Source organism: Lissotriton helveticus, chromosome 1_2 (genome assembly GCF_964261635.1).
Source record: "Lissotriton helveticus chromosome 1_2, aLisHel1.1, whole genome shotgun sequence".
NCBI lineage: Eukaryota > Metazoa > Chordata > Amphibia > Caudata > Salamandridae > Lissotriton > Lissotriton helveticus.
Genome location: NC_136058.1, coordinates 132,400,454 through 132,418,758, shown reverse-complemented (window position 1 = coordinate 132,418,758; position 18,305 = coordinate 132,400,454).

Sequence of the window (18,305 nt, the reverse complement as noted above, 5' to 3'; positions counted from 1 at the left end):
AGCATTTCCTGTTAGGAACTATGGACATAGTTGGTGGAAGAGGTGTGGCGCCGCGGCCAGGGCGACTGACGCTAGAATCTGGGGACCACGGTTCGATCCCCGGCTCCGGCGGCAGGTTAGCCCAGCACCATGTGACTCTGGGCAATAGCTCGCTTAATCTTCCCGACGGCCCCCCAGCGCCTAGAGACCCTTACGGGTGATTGTGCGCTTTACAAATGTGGACTTTACTTTACTTTACATACAAAACATTTACATTTCATGGTAGCTAGTCCTGTGCAAGTTTTGAGGAAGACAGACTGTCTGCACAAAAAAAAATAACTTTATCAAATTCTTTCAAAGAAACATTTTGGAAAAGGGATAATAATAATAACAAAATGAAGGATGTCATTCCACAAGTGTCAATAAACAACATTTAGTGGGGAAAATCTGCATAACAGTGAAATGTATGCTAAGCAGAAACATCCTAAAAGCAAAAATCAAATATATATAAATATATTAGGCTGCCCAGTGGCAGGCCAAGCAAGCTAGTTATATCCCTTTGCTGCGCTCAGTAGCCCTGAGATATAGGTGCTGGTTGGGACGGGCAAATGCCCGATGGACTATGTATTTATCAAAACACAGGATGTTCAGAGGAGAAAAGACATCGGGTTAGGCCACTTGGGGTCTTAAGAATGGGTTGGTTAGAAAAATAAATATAAACATCGGAGTTGTGGTGAGGCTACGAGTAAAAGACAGGAAGGTAAATGTTCTAATGTGATAACTTAAAAGGAAACAATATAAAGAAAAGGAAAAGGGGTCCTGGGAGTCAGGTAACCGGGTAGGCCAGGTCAAGCTCATGCAGGGCTGCCTTATAGGCAAAGACCATGGTCCTGTAATCCATAGAGGATAGGCTAATGCTAGATGTCACTAGCAGTGTGTGGGCAAATCGGTGTCAGAGATTTGAACTAAAATTAAAAACCTCTATGTGGGAGAGAGAGACGGGAGGGATGAAGGGGAAAGTCCTCACAAAACTGTAGTGTAGTGAAGGGCCTAGTTCCCCTGTGTTCAGCCTAGGTGGACTAGCAGGTCCTCCTCATGGTTGAGGCCTCCCGGGGTCTTGCTCTGTAGCTTTATAATAAATTCAGATTCTAGGCATCGCAGATGACGTTCTCGATCTCCTCCTCTCGCTGAAACTTGGATCCTGTCAATGCCAAAAAATGAGATTTTAGAGCTGACATCTTTGACACTGGGGTGTATCAAACTGCAGTGTTTGGCAATGGCATATGTCATGTCACCATTTTTGATCGCGCGTAGATGTTCTAGGATGCGCTTCTTTACCGGGAATTTAGTGCTTCCTACGTAACGCATGCCACAAATGCAAATCAAAACATAAACAACAAAATCAGTGTTGCAATTAATAAAACAATTGATTTTCCCCGTCTTCCTATTGGCGAGGGTAAATGTCTTGACATTTGTGCTGTTGTTGCAAGCTTTGCACCTCCCACATTTGTAGAATCCTGGGAGTTCCCTCAACCATACCCCATGTGATCTTGATTTAGTGGATAGGTGGCTGTGTACCAACATGTCTCGTAAGGATTGACAATTTTCGTATGTTATATGGGGTGTAGGACTGACCAGCTTCCCTATCACCACATAATTTCTAACTATGTGCCAGTGCTTCCGTACTATCTGATGGATTTCCTGTGAGGCATGATTGTACGTGGTGATTAGCCTCACTTCATGTTTGCCACTGTCTTTCTCTTTTGGTATTAGAAGGCTATTTCTGTTTCTTTTGTCTGCTTTCTCGGGTGCTATTCTGATCGTTTTACCTGAATAGCCCCTGCTCTTGAAACGACCCCTCATGTTCTTCGCTTCTTTCCCAAAGGAGTTTTTGGCGCTGCAGTTGCACTTAGCTCTTATTAGTTCCCCGTAGGGGATACTGTTCTTGAGGCCTGTAGAGTGGTGGCTGTGTGCATGCAGGATGCTGTTACTAGATGTTGGCTTTCTATATAAGCTAGTGTTCAGTGTTCCATGGTCCACCTCCAATAGGATGTCCAGGAATTCTATGCTGGTCCTATCAGTTTTACTGGTGTATTGTAGGTTTAGGTTGTTCACCGAAAGTCCTTGAATAAAGGTGTTCAGGGTATCCTGTGAACCATCCCATATAAGAAAAATATCGTCTAAGTAGCGGGTCCACAGGATAACATTGTTCATGTGCTGTGTATTGCCATCATGCCAGAGGTGCTCCGCCTCCCATCACCCCATAAACAGGCATGCGTACAATGGGGCAAAGCAACTACCCATGGCAGTACCAGTGTACTGTTCATACCAGTCACCCTCGAACAGGAAGCAATTATTGTATAAACAGAAATGTAACATGTGCAGCAGTAATGCAGTGTGGTCATACATGGTAGTCGGCCTATCTCTCAGATAATATTTACAGGCTTGTAATCGGAGGTCAGGTTCGATACAGGTATATAATGCAACAACATCTATTGTTGCCAGAATGTATGTGTCTTTCCATTGGATTTCCTGCACTTTCAACAGGAAGTCCATGGTGTCCCTGCAGTACAAGTGTAGATTCAGGACATATGGACATAGAAAATAGTCTAGATAAATGGACGTGTTCTCAAGAAGACTCTGCTTGGCTGATATGATAGATCTGCCAGGAGGATCAGTGGGATGCTTATGTACCTTCGGCAGCATATAGAAAAACAGGGTAACTGGTTTCTTTGTCAGTAGGAACTATGTATATATATATATATATATATATATATATATATATATATATATATATATATATATTCACTGAAAAAACCATAGGTTATAGACCATATATAGTTAGGAATTAGCATTTAAGAAACCTTTTTTTTACTCACACAAAACCATTGAAATTCCATATATAGTTAGTTGTACTAACAATATATCGCGCACCCGCAATCCACTGCTGATCATGTCACATATTACATCATTCATGACATGGTCAGTGACATCACTGATGACATCACTGATGACATCTCAAATGACATCACTGATGACATCACTGATGACATCTCAAATGACATCACTGATGACATCACTGATGACAACATCCAGTGACTGTATGTTTCTGTAAAGTTAAAATATGTCTTACATATTGAAGAATGAGTGGATTTATAAGTGTCTGGATGAAGGATTTATTAGGTGCATGACTGACTGTATGAGTGACTGATTAAATGTGTCTCACTGAGTGCATGGATTAGTGACTAAACTGTCTTAATTTGTGCATCATTATGTCTGTTGTTCTGTAAACTGCTGCATGTGTTGATCAGTAGCTATATGAGTAACTATATGGGTTATTGGTTGATTACCTAAGTATTTGTATGGAAGACTGAGTGTGTGTGTGGGTGGCTGGGAGGTGCATAACTCTGTGCACAGATGTGTGAGCAGTTGATTCACTAGATGTATGGGTTCAAAAGTGCATGTGGAAACAGCTGTATGGGCGGTTGACTGTGTGCATGAGTGTATTGGTGAGTGAATGGATATCTAAGTGCTACATGTCAAAGTAAGTACATATGTAAAACACAGTACATGTGAGAGTTGACATATATAAATAACTATGCATAAGATCCAGTGAATGTGTGAGTGGCTGTATGGATCATTGTGAACTTGTATCAGGGATTGTATAAGAGAGTAAATATGTGTTAGTATATGGTTGAATAAGTAAGGTGTGTATAACTGTATAGTTGAGGAAATGGATGTGAGATTGATTCTTTGCATGACTGACTAGGTGTGTGAGTAACTCCATGGATGAGTGACAGTCTGTGAGTGTCTGTTTACACTGAGTGTATCTAAGTTTTTATTAGAGTCTGAAGAGATTCATCGTATTATCACATGAATAATGTCATCAGTGATGTCATCAGTGATGTCTTTTGAGATGTGATCAGTGATGTCATCAGTGATGTCATCGGTGATGTCATTTGAGATGTCATCAATGATGTCATCAGTGATGTCATCAGTGATATCATCAATGATGTAAATGTAAATGTAAATGTACAGGAATTTATATAGCGCAAATCACCAAGCGGTTTCTAAGCGCTTGCTTAGGGAACCCGTCCTGGTATTCCCCTGTGAGATAACCCCGGCAGGGTATCCGCAAGGTGAAAGCCAGGCATCCCGCCGCTAGGGGCCGTTGTGGAGATTAAGCAAGCTATTGCCCAGAGTCGCAGAGTGTGAACCTATGAATCGATTAGGCACCGGAGCGAGAATTGTCGAGTCCATGGACATTTTAGGACTCAAGACCCCGCCGAGCCGGGAATTGAACCCTGGTCCCGGGCTGACCTCTGCTTCCAGGTCTGCCTCCTCTAACCAGTGAGCCACACTTCTCCACATTTGAGATGTCATCAGTGATGTCATCAGTGATGTCATTTGAGATGTCATCAGTGATGTCATCAGTGATGTCATTTGAGATGTCATCAGTGATGTCATCAGTGATGTCACTGACCATGTCATGAATGATGTAATATGTGACATGATCAGCAGTGGATTGCGGGTGCGCGATATATAGTTAGTACAACTAACTATATATGGAATTTCAATGGTTTTGTGTGAGTAAAAAAAAGGTTTCTTAAATGCTAATTCCTAACTATATATGGTCTATAACCTATGGTTTTTTCAGTGAATTTTCAAGGTTTTGTAAATGCTAATTCCTAACTATATATGGTCTATAACCTATGTTTTTTTTCTGTGAATTTCAATGTTTTTTTAATAGCAAATATCAAAAGCTTTAAAATGTATTCTTCTTTAAATCAAAAAATATATTTTATATGTTTATTAATAAAAAAAATTATGTATTTTTTAATTTTTTGTTTTTGTTTTGCTCCCGGTCCGCGAACCGGGTCGCTTCCCCTTAGCTCAAAATGGTGCCGCGACCCGGTCCGCGAACCGGTAAATGTTCCGTTTGCGCAACTGCCGCGTTAGAAAACAACATCGTGACGCGTCGCGTCAGCGTGACGTATCGCGTTGTCGCGTGAAACGTCATATGACGCGCCGCGTTAGCGTACCCGGAAGTGAACCGGTACGCGAACGAGGCGCGAAGCGCAGCTTCCCGGAAGCGATCCGGGACGCGGCCCAAAGCGCGTAACGTAAACACAACAGGTCATGTGACTTGTTAATAACACTTTTCATTGGTTCATTTCACTTTTGGTTTCATAATGATGTAAGACTAGGTCATGTGACCTAAAAGTAACACTTTTCATTGGTTTAGAACTATTGTTTTTCCCAAATGATGAAAACCCCTCCTTCTTTCCTCACTCTGACTTTCATCTTTGTGAGAGGAAGACCTTTTGTGATCACTGAGCAATGGCTTCATTAGTAGCTTCAGCTGGTGCTTCCCCACCACCTCCACCACCTCCAAGGAAGAGAGGACCACCTGCTGAAGTTATCATTCAGCAAGAGGAGGAAGAAGAGGAAGAAGAGGAAGAGCAGGAAGAGAGGCAGTTTTTGCGTGAGGAGCCCAGGAGGTCTCATGTCAAAGAAAATTATATTTGGCAATTTTTTAAATATCCCCGGGGCCAAAAAAAAGTCAATGCCCGGTACGTAACTTGCCTTATATGTAAAGAAAGTCTGTCCAGAGGGACAGATAAAAAATATAGTTACGGGAATTATACAATGCATCGCCATATGCAGAGGTGGCACCCTATCAACTACAGTGCTGCGCAGTTACGTGACCAGCAAGATAATCCCCCTTCTATGGCCAGAAGATCAGTTGTACAGGAAGTGACGGGACCAGAGGCGAGGGAGATGGTCCCAAATATACAGATGAGATTCGGGGAAGTGAAACAAGTGTGCGTGCGTTGTAACCAATTCATTTGCTACAGAGAAAGTAGCATCACTCTGATCAACAGAGCTATCGACAATCATGATTGTCCGAAACGCCCCAGAGAATAAATTCTTTTTTTTTTTTGTTGCTCCTGTTGAGCCCTTTATAATGAATCGTTTTCGTTTCCCCCACCCAAAAAAACCCCCAAAAATATATAAAACCGTTCAAAAAATACAAAAAAAAATACAAAAATGTTCAGAAAAATAATTTAAAAAAAAATATAAAACAAGATGATCGTTTCTTATGACCTTGTGCTGCAATGATTGTTGACTGAATACTCAATTCTATTTTCTTGATTGTATCGGAATGTCTGATGGTGCCTTCCCGATTGTGGGGGTCCGTCTTGTTACATATGCTCATCTTTGTCAATAAACTTGTTGTGAAAAAAAAAAAAATATAAAACAACAAAAACAATAAAAAAAAGTTCTTATCAGAACTACCTCCCCTTTATAAAAAAATTGGTAGAATATTTAGCACTCTGCCAACCTCTATTTCTTTTGGTTCGCTTCCCGGTTTCCCGGTTCGCTCGCCGGTACGCGAACCGGGAGCGAACCAAAACATTTTTTTAAAAAAAAAGAAGAGTAAGTATAAGGGAAGGAAACTGAGAGTAATGTTAAAAGAAAGACAGGTATAGGGACTAAACCAAAGATACTGTTTAATAGATCTATTTACCGAAGAAAAGATGGAAGAGGGTATAATTGAGAAAAACAAAATAGATAAGGAAGTGAAAGAAAAAAAGGAGAGTAGAGAATGTGACTGAATGATTAAATTAAGATTAAAACATTGGAATAACAGAGAGAAAAAACACAATGCAGAAAAGAAGAAGTAACAGAAAAGGAATGATTGAAACAGCAAAGAAATGTAAATAACATAGGGGCATATTATCAACATAGGCGATAAAAGTTTTGCTGCTTTTATCGGCAGAAATCTGACGCTAAAGACGCTTTTGCAGCAGTTTTCTGCCGATAATGACTTCTTTTATCGGCAGAAAACTGGTGCTAAAGCCGCTTTTGCGGAAGAAAACTGCCGCTAAAGCTACTTTTGCGGCAGTTTTCTGCTGATAAAAGCAGCGATACTTTTATTGCCTGTGTTGATAATATGCCCCTTAGTGTGCTTGAACTACAGAGAGAAAGCATAATGAACAAGTAGTGAAAGAGTGATCAGTCAGAGACAGTGAGAGTAATAGAGACGGAGTGAGTGAACAAGAGTGAGGAAGTATGAGAAGAGAGGGACTGAGAAAAATAGTGGAAGGAGTAGAGTAAGTAAGTAATAGAGAAAGGAATGAGGAAAGTAGCAAAGGCAGGAAAGTGAGGGTTAAAGAAATGAAGTAGTGAACCTAATAGAAGTTAAATGTGATAGAAATGTTACGAAAAGAGTACAAAACATTTACCTTATAATTGTCGTTAACTTAGTCACTTGTTATTTTTATACTTTCAATCTGTGAAAGAGAGAACAAACATTTGAAAAATATTAAAACATGTATTTAAAAATTAGAAAAGACAAGGGAAAAGATTGAAGGACAAACAGTTTTTCAACAACTTTGACACTTACAGAAGCCTCTGCTTCTCCATGCCCCTACACAGTCCTAAAAATATACATTTTAAACTAACAGTATCTTGATGCAGATAAAGTGAGGCCTATCTTGCAACATGGTGCATCTTTTGCACTGCTGCTGTCTCACAAAAGTGATGCAACGGCAGCGCAAAAGAGGTGCACAGCCATCATAAAACTGTCCCTAACATTTTAAATGATTGTTTCAGGATGACAATAAGGTGTGTCCTATCCAGAGGTTTGTTTGAGGTGAGGCCTACTCAGGGTTGCAGATGAAATTTAGGCTTGTTGAAGAGTACAGAGGAGATAATACATGTCCATGTCTACCAATGAAGTGAGTCATGTCCACTTCACTCTTGAACAAAGGCCAGACCTCCTCTGTTTCCTTGGACAGGCCTAAACTTGATCTGCACAATGTGATGTGTAATGTTAGGAAACACAGGTTATGTAATTGAAAAACGTGCAATTTCTTTTGCTCATTCCACAGTCACATCACCTGTGTTTCCTTTGCTTAGGTATCTCATTGTTTAGATGTAGTCTATCATATGAAAGACTACGTAGAATGTGAGCACTGTATGCAACAACTTTGACACTTATAGAAGCCTCAGCTTTTCAATGCCTACTACACAGTTCTAAATGTATATCATAAATACAAAAAGTACAGAATTAATTATACATGTTAAATGGTTTATTTTTGCTGTTCTCAGAATTTATCAAATTTCACTAAAAATAGTGACTTGAAGGTATTCATCATATAACAGCGGGGAAAAAAACCCACAATCAAAATGATTGTGTTTAAAAAACCCATATAACATAACCAATCAGAAATCAGAACTCCTGAAAAGTAACTTACTTTCCATGACGTCGAAGGATATCCTATGAACAGCTTACACTCTGTTGTGCTGCTATTATTTTCAGCCCGCCACTTTCTGAAAGAAAAGCTCCATCGTTTTGAAAAATATGTTACATACAATAAATGACTTCTCGCTCTCTACCGCACGTTTCCACAAGGCCAAATCGTGTAAGAGCCATTTATAACTCTTGGAATTCTTCTAAGCAAATCCCGTCATTTTGTATTTCCGCAACTTTCAGAAAGAAAACGTTCAAGATCACTTTCACAATCCTGTACTAGTAATATCTCAACCTTCTTGCTCACTCATGTTCCACATTTCCTATGACACTGATACTGCTTACTATGAAGCAGACTTACACTACCTCTATGACTACTACAATTATTTAATTCTCTACATCACTTTTAATCACAAAGCAATTTAAAACAGTAGATAAAATTATATCAACCCCTAGAATCATTATAGGCCAGTTACCTACCCTAAATTCTCTTTTCTGAAAACAGAAAGTAAGAATATTTTTAAGTTAAAAGGCAACATTGTATCGTAGTCAAATAGGAATCATTTACGAAACAGCAGCTTTTTTTACATTTTCAATAATCTGTGTAATAAGCGGATCTTGTCAAAGGACCATCATGTCATATAATAGCTGCAGTTAAAAATGTTCTTCCTAAAATAAACGACTATGTAGCCACAACATTTGTAATTAAAGTTGAAGACTTACTTTCATCAGGTTTATATAGTTGGAATTTTAAAATGACATTATAACCAAAAGTTTGGTCAAATAATCTAGACAGCATTGCAGACTTACATTACCTCTACTCCATGTTTTTATTGGCTGCTTGAATTAGCTTATAAAAAGAAACAGTTTTTCTGAACTCATTCAAAGTGCAGTTATTTTTCCATGACGTCAAGTGTTATGGTAAGAACACCGTTTGTTTTGGGAAATACTCTGTTGTCCTTTAACTAATCTGTGCCCACCACTTTCTGTAAGAAAAACTTCTTTTTTTCCAGGAACTATTTAAAACTCAAAAATAACTTTTGACTCTGTACTCCACTTATCCTCAAGGCCAAATTGTGTAGGAGCCATTAGAACCTCTTGAATTTCCTCAGAGCACATCCCGAGATTCTTTCCCAAAAATTTTGGTTTTAAAAACACCAGGTAAGAATTTTTAAGGTCATAAGGCAATTTTTTTTGGAAAGTTAAAACAGAATCATTGCAGAATGACCAGCCATTTCTAGACTTTAAATAAGCTGTTTAATGTCCTGATGTTATTGAAGGACCGTCATGATATATAATTGCTGCAGTTATAAAAGTCCTTCCTGATATTGACAACTGTGAAGCCACAAAATTTTTAATCAAAGTTGTCAATTTTGTTCCATCAGGCCTACATCGTTGGAACATTAAAATGACATACTGGCCATATGTTCGTATAAATAATGTTGACAACATTTCAGACTTACATTGGCTACACTCCATGTTGTGATCAGCTGCTTTTACTAGCTTACTAAAGGACACTGATTTACTGTCTGGCAAAGTTAAATATATACATTTTTCTGAGTCTACACTAGTAGTACTTGATACCATACAGTTCTCGCAGTCATGCTGCCATTGATAAGAAAGCCCAAACAGGTGATCTACATCTACACCTTCATCATGCAATACATCAAGCATATACATTAAAAACTCCTGACAATCTTGCTGAATATTTTGAGAGAATTGTGTTTGACCTGAACATCTGTCTAACAGATTTCGAATTTCAGACACACTTTCTATTTTTGTTCTATCAGTGCTACATTTCTCTAACACAGAATTCAACAAACTGCAAAATCTCTGATCCGAATTGACCACAATCTCTTGTTTTAAAGTTTCTAGAGAAAACAAAACATTAACCACTACATTAGCATAGCAGTTGACACCAGAACTGTTTTCAAATTGAAAACCAACAACATCTTCAACAAAATCCTTTTCCTTTCTGCTTATAATTTCTGGTTCATCGACTTTTCGTCTTTTTGCTACAACCTCCCTACTATTGGTCACATTTCTTCATTTCCGGCCTACCACACGTTTCTCAAACAAAGGATATTGAGGCAAATGTGGCGCATACTCTCTTCTTAACCTATTGTATTCCTTAACACAGTCTAGATCCGCACAAATGTTTGTGACATCACACTCAATCAAGTACAATCCCGATAAAGTTCTGACTCGTGACAATGCCACATATGCCATACCCTCCTTGAACACAGAACTGCCAATATTCACCAATGCACTGTCTACACTCAAACCTTGCGATTTATGGATTGTCACCGCATATGCCAAGCAAACAGGAAACTGCTTACGGCGAACATATAAGTCTTTCACAAGCAAAAACCTAGCAGAGCAACGACCAATTAGCTGTACTTTCTCAATGCCATCAAATTTAACTTTTAAAAATTCAATTTCATCCCTATTTCTGTATTTCACAAAATCAACAACATTACCCATTGATCCATTTACCAGACCTCTTTCAACATGTAAATTCCTTCTTAAAATTATATGGCAATTTAAGCACACATTCAGAGTCTTTTCAAAACCCGCAGTTTTAGATATACTCTTTTCTAATGAATCCAATTTTGATTTCAAATTTTCAGACAAAATAATTGTTGATCCCATATGCTCTACTCTGTCAATAGCTTCCAGTTTCACAATATCTTGGTTTTCTAAATACAACATTTTGTTGTTGTAGATGGCACATTCTGCAAGAGTTGGCATCAAACATATTCCAGATTTTTTCTCAGTAATTTTCTGAAAAATATTCTCAGGCACAACGTCTTGTTCGGGATACAAATTTGACAGTAATCGTGCATGTAAAGCTTCTTTCCCATGCTCGGTCACTTTTCCGATTCTAACATCTTGTAGAATATTCTTGTAATCTTCATCCTTCGCCTGACGCATATTTTCATGCAGTTCAGCATAATTGAAGTTTAACCATATATTAACGTTGCCAATGCTCCCTAGGCACTTCCTGGTATCTTCATGCGTGAGCATTTTGAACACAGGTTGTCCTTTCACTGGTGTCAGCTGCAGAAGATCACCGAAAACAATGATGTGTTTGCCACCAAATAACACATCATACTCTGTTTTGAGAACTTCTTGCATTCTCAAATGCACAAAGGCAAGCATGACATTGGAAACCATGCTTACTTCGTCAATGATAAGAAGTTTCATTTTCTTCAAGACTCTTGAAACTTCACAACAAGCATCTCCAGATAACTTGTGGTATTGTAATTTGTTATCATGCTCCACTGGCAGCATCAGTAGACGATGCAAAGTAATACTTTTAATGTTATGAGCTGCCAGTCCAGTTGGAGCGGTGACAACACAAGACAGCGATGACTCAGTCCTTTTCTGCAAATAACATGAAATTGCTTTAATGAGGAAACTTTTTCCAGTTCCCGCTTCTCCACTCACGTACAGTCGGACAGGTTTCAACGACGTACATGAGCACTCCTTCTTCTCATGACTTAATCCATGATCAATTTGGTTGGTAACTTCGTCATATATTTTCCTCTGCTCAACGTTAAGTTGTCTTTCCAAGTCTTCTAAGTTAACTGCATCCTCCTGAGCATGTGCCATGGCTCTTTCCACTTCAATCATGGCAGTGGCAGCTTCATTTTCGATAACTGGTCCTCCTAGTGGATCCTGACTCAATGAAACAGAACTCTGACTGTCCTGAGAACTGTCTCTAGCAATCTCGGCTGCAATCGTTGCTTCCTGCTCAATTTCCGCATTCAACATTTCTAGATATTTGAGAAAAACAGGACATTCTATGGTCTCCTTGGCGGCATTGAAAGAGTCTTCGTAACAGAGGAAATCTCCAAGCAGTTCCTCTTCTGCACGCCAAGGCTTGAAAAGTTGCAAAAGTGCTAAATAGAAAAACTCTTTTTTTTCAGGAGATTCGCCACTCAATTTTCGATGGTTTACCAAGTGGCATTTTCTTTGCTTGACGAGACATCCCTCACTTCCAATTACAGCATACACTCCTTTATCAATATCTTCTTTGATGTTCCTCTTGAATATGTAATTTTGTAGAACCTCATACAGACAAACATTCTCGAGGTGTCTGCTTCTATTTGGATAATATGTATCCAACATGTTGGTCTTCAAAATATCAGTACTGTTTGGCTCCTTTTCCGCCAAATACTCAATTTCCCGCACAGGTTTCAGAACTCGATTACGCGTTGCAGCAAGACCAAGACTCGCCCAAACGATACTCCTGGATTTGGCATAGAGACTTGCTGAAGACAACCGGTCAGAACATTCGTAAGCTCCGATTTCTCGATGTGACAACATCTTCAGACTGAAACTGTACAACTTCTTACTGAGGCTCTTTTCATGGGAAATGTCCTCCCACATATCCTTCAATTCTGTCTTTTCTTTTTTGGTGATGTAAGATGTCACATACCGAGCCACAGCCATACAGTTATCAGCCACGAACTGTATATCCATGTTAGCATTCCACATGGACAAAATCACTGGGTTGTAGTCGTTGATATACTTGGACTCTTCATTCCTTTTCAAATTGTATGTGTTTTTAGGTGATTTCTTCATCACATTATGTCGCAGCGAAGACATCAAACTGTTCACTCTTCCTTTAGAAATCACCGGTCCTGGAAAGACGAAACGACATTTGGTGTAGAACTTGTCCTTGTTTCTGAATTTACGACGACAGTACTTTCCGCAACGATGGCTTTGGAAGCGTAGAACTTGTTCTCTTAGGCTTTTGTCCTCCTTTGCGTTTGGAACAGCACATGCAGAATACTGTTCTATGAAACTCATCACTAAGTCTTCTGGATCTGTTCCAAATTTAGGTGCATCCTTGATCCACAGCAGCATATGTATATGAGGAGCACCTCTTGCTTGGTACTCCTTTCTCCAAAAGAAATCCAACACCTCTACGAGAGGTGGATTTCTCTTGTTCATGATGAAAGACATCATAGCTTCAAATCTATGATTGAAGTACCTGCATACATTCACTGGATCCAAAGAGCACAGTTCTCCGGGTGTCTTGAATTCGATATTTTCAATGTTTCCATTTGCCTCTCGTAGAAATTCAAGTAAGTCTTCCCAGCCATACTCGGCACAGCTGAGAGTGAGGAACCATGTGGGAGTTCATAAGTTCCTCAGCATACATTTTAAATCACCATGACGACGGTACCAGTACTCATTAGTACCACGCTGACACGCCATGAGATTAATCAGGTGAGAATCCAAAATACTGTCTTGCACATTGACTTTATCCATAAAGTCACTTGCCGAGATGTTTTGCATCTGTATACCACTTTTCAAGATGTGGTTCACTGCATATGACAGTCCAGACAGATCGCTTTCAAACAGGAGATGAAACAAATAGGGAATGCATTGTCGAAACCTAGGATCTTCTGCATACAATCGTAAAGTCCGGTATTCAGAAGCAGGAATTTGATGAGGTCATCATATCTTCCTCCTTGACCTGTTGGAAATAGCTGTGGGAAACACCGAGCTTCCAAACTTTCCTCCCAAACACTAATGGGACTCCCTTTGGCTTGTTTCATTTGAAACAACTCAATAGCATTCCCCATGACTTCCTTGGAATGCAAAGGATGAACACTATAATGTTCATATATTTCTTCACTTTTAGAGGGTTCTACTTTCTCAATTTGACCAGCACACAAATCGCTATCCTCTTCTTCACTTACTTCCTCTTCTGCAACATATACATTCTTATAGTACTTATTGTTTTTTTTCAAATACAATGTTGCCTTTTTGACTTTCCTAACATCCACTAAATCTTGCCATATTTTCTTACTCTTTGTCGGAACCCCATTAACTAAGATAACCAGAGGTTCCTCTTCCACTTTTTCTACTCCAATTGTATTAATGTTTTTCTTCAAATCTAGAGGCAAATAAACAACTCTTCCCTTTAATCCTCTCTGTAAATCTGATGGAGGCAATTTCCCTATCTTTGGCTCCATTCTTACAATAGCCTGAAAGGGATGGATACTTTGAATCAAAATAGATTCATAAGTATTTAAATCCTTCAATTCAGAAGGAATCTCAACCAATTCCAGGTTATTATGAACCGCTCTAGCAGGCATCTGGTTTTGATTTAATTTGTTACAACAATAAGTACACACACGTTGATCCAATCCCAAATCAAAACAATTTTCTACCATCAAGTATGTTGCAAAATCCTTCCATTCACTATTATTTTCCCTTTCACTTTTTGCATATAAATCCACTAACAACACACACAAGTGAAATTAGGCCTCTCACTTGATTTCACCTGAAACGTGGCAATTTCCTTCTGAAAATTATCTGTACTGGAAACCTGTACACTATCTTCCACATTACCCTCTTCTTCTGGGTCAATTTCAACATTCTCCTCTTTACTTCCAAAGTAACAAAACTCAATTTCTTCACAAATATTCTTCACATCTATTTCAGAACCATGCAAAAGAGCAGTGCATAATTGTTTAAGCATAACTGCTGGACTCTTAGCATAATACAACATTCTAACTAATTTCCTCACTTTATTATGATGCACTGCTAGCATCCTGAAATGATGAAAAACACTCTGGCATACTCTCCTGGAAAGACAAGCCAGTGAATGACCATGCAAACCTGTCACTTCTCTCACTCTGCAAGGATCTAATTCTTGCAACAACTTCATTTTCTGCTTCAAACTTTTCTTATTAAATGTCTGTACAAAATCACAAAGCAAATTGATGGAATCCTGTCGCACACTGCAAATACTACTACACTTCCAGGTGTACACAGGTCCCTTAGGACGTCTTCCTAAAACCTCATTACCTAACACCTCTTCTGCCTCTGTTGTCACAAGTTTTTCTTTTTCAACTGGACAACCATCTTTCACCTCATAAGCTCGACCACTGATGTCAACTGCATGCACCAAATCATTATCCTGGAAATAACTCTCCTCATTAAAAAATGCCTCACAACTTGAACTATGCATCCATTCTCCTGAAAAAACTTCACAAAAATTACTACGATTAACTGTTCTCTTCCATCTACTATTTCTTTTGAAATCATAAATTGCCTTGTTTAGCTTCCTAATTCTATTGATTATCAAAATAAATAACTTTCGCTTAATTTCAAATGCCTGATCAATAACTTTCTCAAATTTTTTTTTCTCTTATAAAAAACCACTTTCTGCTGACCTTTCTTAATATTTTTTAACAAATTGCAAATTATCCTGTTGCGGAACATTCCTTCTACTACCATGCACAGAGTTATCTCCTGCTCTAGCAGTAACATTTTTGATTGGCCTTCCCTTTCCGTTTAAATTGCTTCTCTTTTTCTGGACTAAAACATTTTCTGTAGTACTACTTTTTTTTCTACAAATATTTCTTATGAATGATTTCTTTATCTTACCCGGACCTTTCTTGGTGACTTGACAAGTTTTTATTGTAGAGGTCTGCTGCAATAATTTTTGGAGCTGCTGTCTTTGATGTTTGGTAGCCTTTCGCCTTCTGTCCTTCGAAGGCATTCTTTAATTTTGAAATGATCTGCAGTTGAATCTGTGGTAAAATATAATAAAAAATGTTATTAACCACTATTAGCAAACAGTAAATCAATAACAGTCATCAAAAATTTAACACACTACTTGTTATTTTTACATAGAATAATTTTTAGTGCATTGGCAAATTTAGAAATCACAAATAGTAGCAAAGAAATGGAATGCTTCTACATTTTACCTGTGCTGTTTTATATGTGAATCTGATCTAATTTTATGAGCATATTTTACTATTTCATTAAAGACACTACACATAACCTGTTTTTGAAGTTGTGTTTAATTTTAAATGAAACGGTTTACATTTTTACTTTTCATTTCAAGTACATTTTAAAAATAAATGTTTATAGTTCCATAGGCTCAAGCAGGTCAGCTTCCCACCCTATGTCATACAATTCTGACAAATCGGCATCCTCATCATGTTCTTCATCATCCTCAGGATTTAAATCATCCAAGGGATCTACTTCCACTGACGTTTCAATTACAAGTTCAATGATAAGGTCGAGATCAACTGATTGCTCATTATCACTCATGGTTGATGTTGTCGTTATCTTTAAAGAAAGAGAACAACAATGAGATGTTGCAGAGTAAGAGACAAATCTCAGAGATTATAATAGTGAAATTGTTTAACAAGAGTAACATTTTGCAGCTATTATTTAGCCATGTTCAGCGATGCTGAGGAGGTGAGGCCTATGTCCAAGTTTTCAGTGAACAGGACTCATCTCTTCTTAACCTTGGATAAGCCTCACCGACTCTGTGTCCCCTGCTCATACTTAAATGTAAAGGGGCAGATTTATGTTAACTGGCGCATCCCCACGGATGCACCAGTTAATGTGCACCGCTGCTCTGCCACCCATGGTGTGCCGCATTTACAATGTGGAGCACCAATGAGCAAAAACAGCACAGATGCGTCACGCATCTGTGCTGCAAAAGCAGCACATTGCAGGAATCACGTCGTAAGCGCGACATGTCTACTGCAATGCAGAGGAGGAAGCCTCACATTGCATGGTGCATCACTCCTTATGCCTGTTTCAAACAGGCGTAAGGATTTGATTCAGCAATGCTATAAAGCTGACTCAGTGAAATCTTCTAAGTTTCACTGTGTTAGTTTTACAGGGCTTTCATGCAAATAAATGCATACCCTGCAACAAAACACCTATATGAAATCTGACGCAGGTTTCATGTGGCACAGGACTTTACAGCATGACACATCTGCCTAGATGCATCAAGTTGTAAATATGTCACAACATAGCAAATCTTTTGCACTGCCGTTGCATCACAAAAGTGACGCACAGCAGCGGAAAAGAGGCACACACCTATCATAAATCTGTCCCTAACATTTTAAATGATTGATTCAGGATGACGATAAGGTGTGGCCTATCCAGAGGTTTGTTTAAGGTGAGGCCTACTCAGGGTTGCAGATGAAATTTAGGTTTGTTGAAGAATACAGAGGAGATAATACATGTCCAGGCCTACCAATGAAGTGAGTCATGTCCACTTCACTCTTGAACAAAGGCCAGACCTCTTCTGTGTCCGTGGACAGGCCTAAAGCTCATCTGCACAATGTCATTCGTAAAGTTAGAAAACACAGGTGATGTAATTGAAAAATGTGGAGTTTCTTTTCCTCATTTCACAATCACATCACCTGTGTTTCCTTTGGTTAGGTATCTCATAGTGCAGATGGAGTGTAGCATATGAAAGAGTACACAGATGTTCAGCAGTGTATACAACAATTTTGACATTTACAGAGGATTCAGCTTCTTATCTTGTTGGAGATGAAGTGAGGCCTGTCTTGCAACATTGTGCATCTTTTGCATGACTGCTGCATCGGTTTCATGTGGCACGGGACTTTACAGCATGACACATCTGCCTAGATGCATCAAGTTGTAAATATGTCACCACATAGCAAATCTTTTGCACCGCCGCTGCGTCACAAAAGTGACGCACAGTGACGCAAAAGAGGCATACACCTATCATAAATCTTTTCCTAACATTTTAAATGATTAATTTAGGATGACGATAAGGTGTGGCCTAACCAGAGGTTTGTTTAAGGTGAGCCCTACTCAGGGTTGCAGATTAAATTTACGCTTGTTGAAGAGTACAGAGGCGATAATACATGTGAAGGCCTACCAATGAAGTAAGTCATGTCCACTTCACTCTTGAACAAAGGCCAGACCTCTTCTGTGTCCGTGGACAGGCCTAAAGCTCATCTGCACAATGTCATTCGTAAAGTTAGAAAACACAGGTGATGTAATTGAAAAATGTGGAGTTTCTTTTCCTCATTTCACAATCACATCACCTGTGTTTCCTTTGGTTAGGTATCTCATAGTGCACATGGAGTCTAGCATATGAAAGAGTACACAGAAGTTCAGCAGTGTATACAACAATTTTGACATTTACAGAAGATTCAGCTTCTTATCTTGTTGGAGATGAAGTGAGGCCTGTCTTGCAACATGGTGCATCTTTTGCATCACTGCTGCATCGGTTTCATGTGGCACGGGACTTTACAGCATG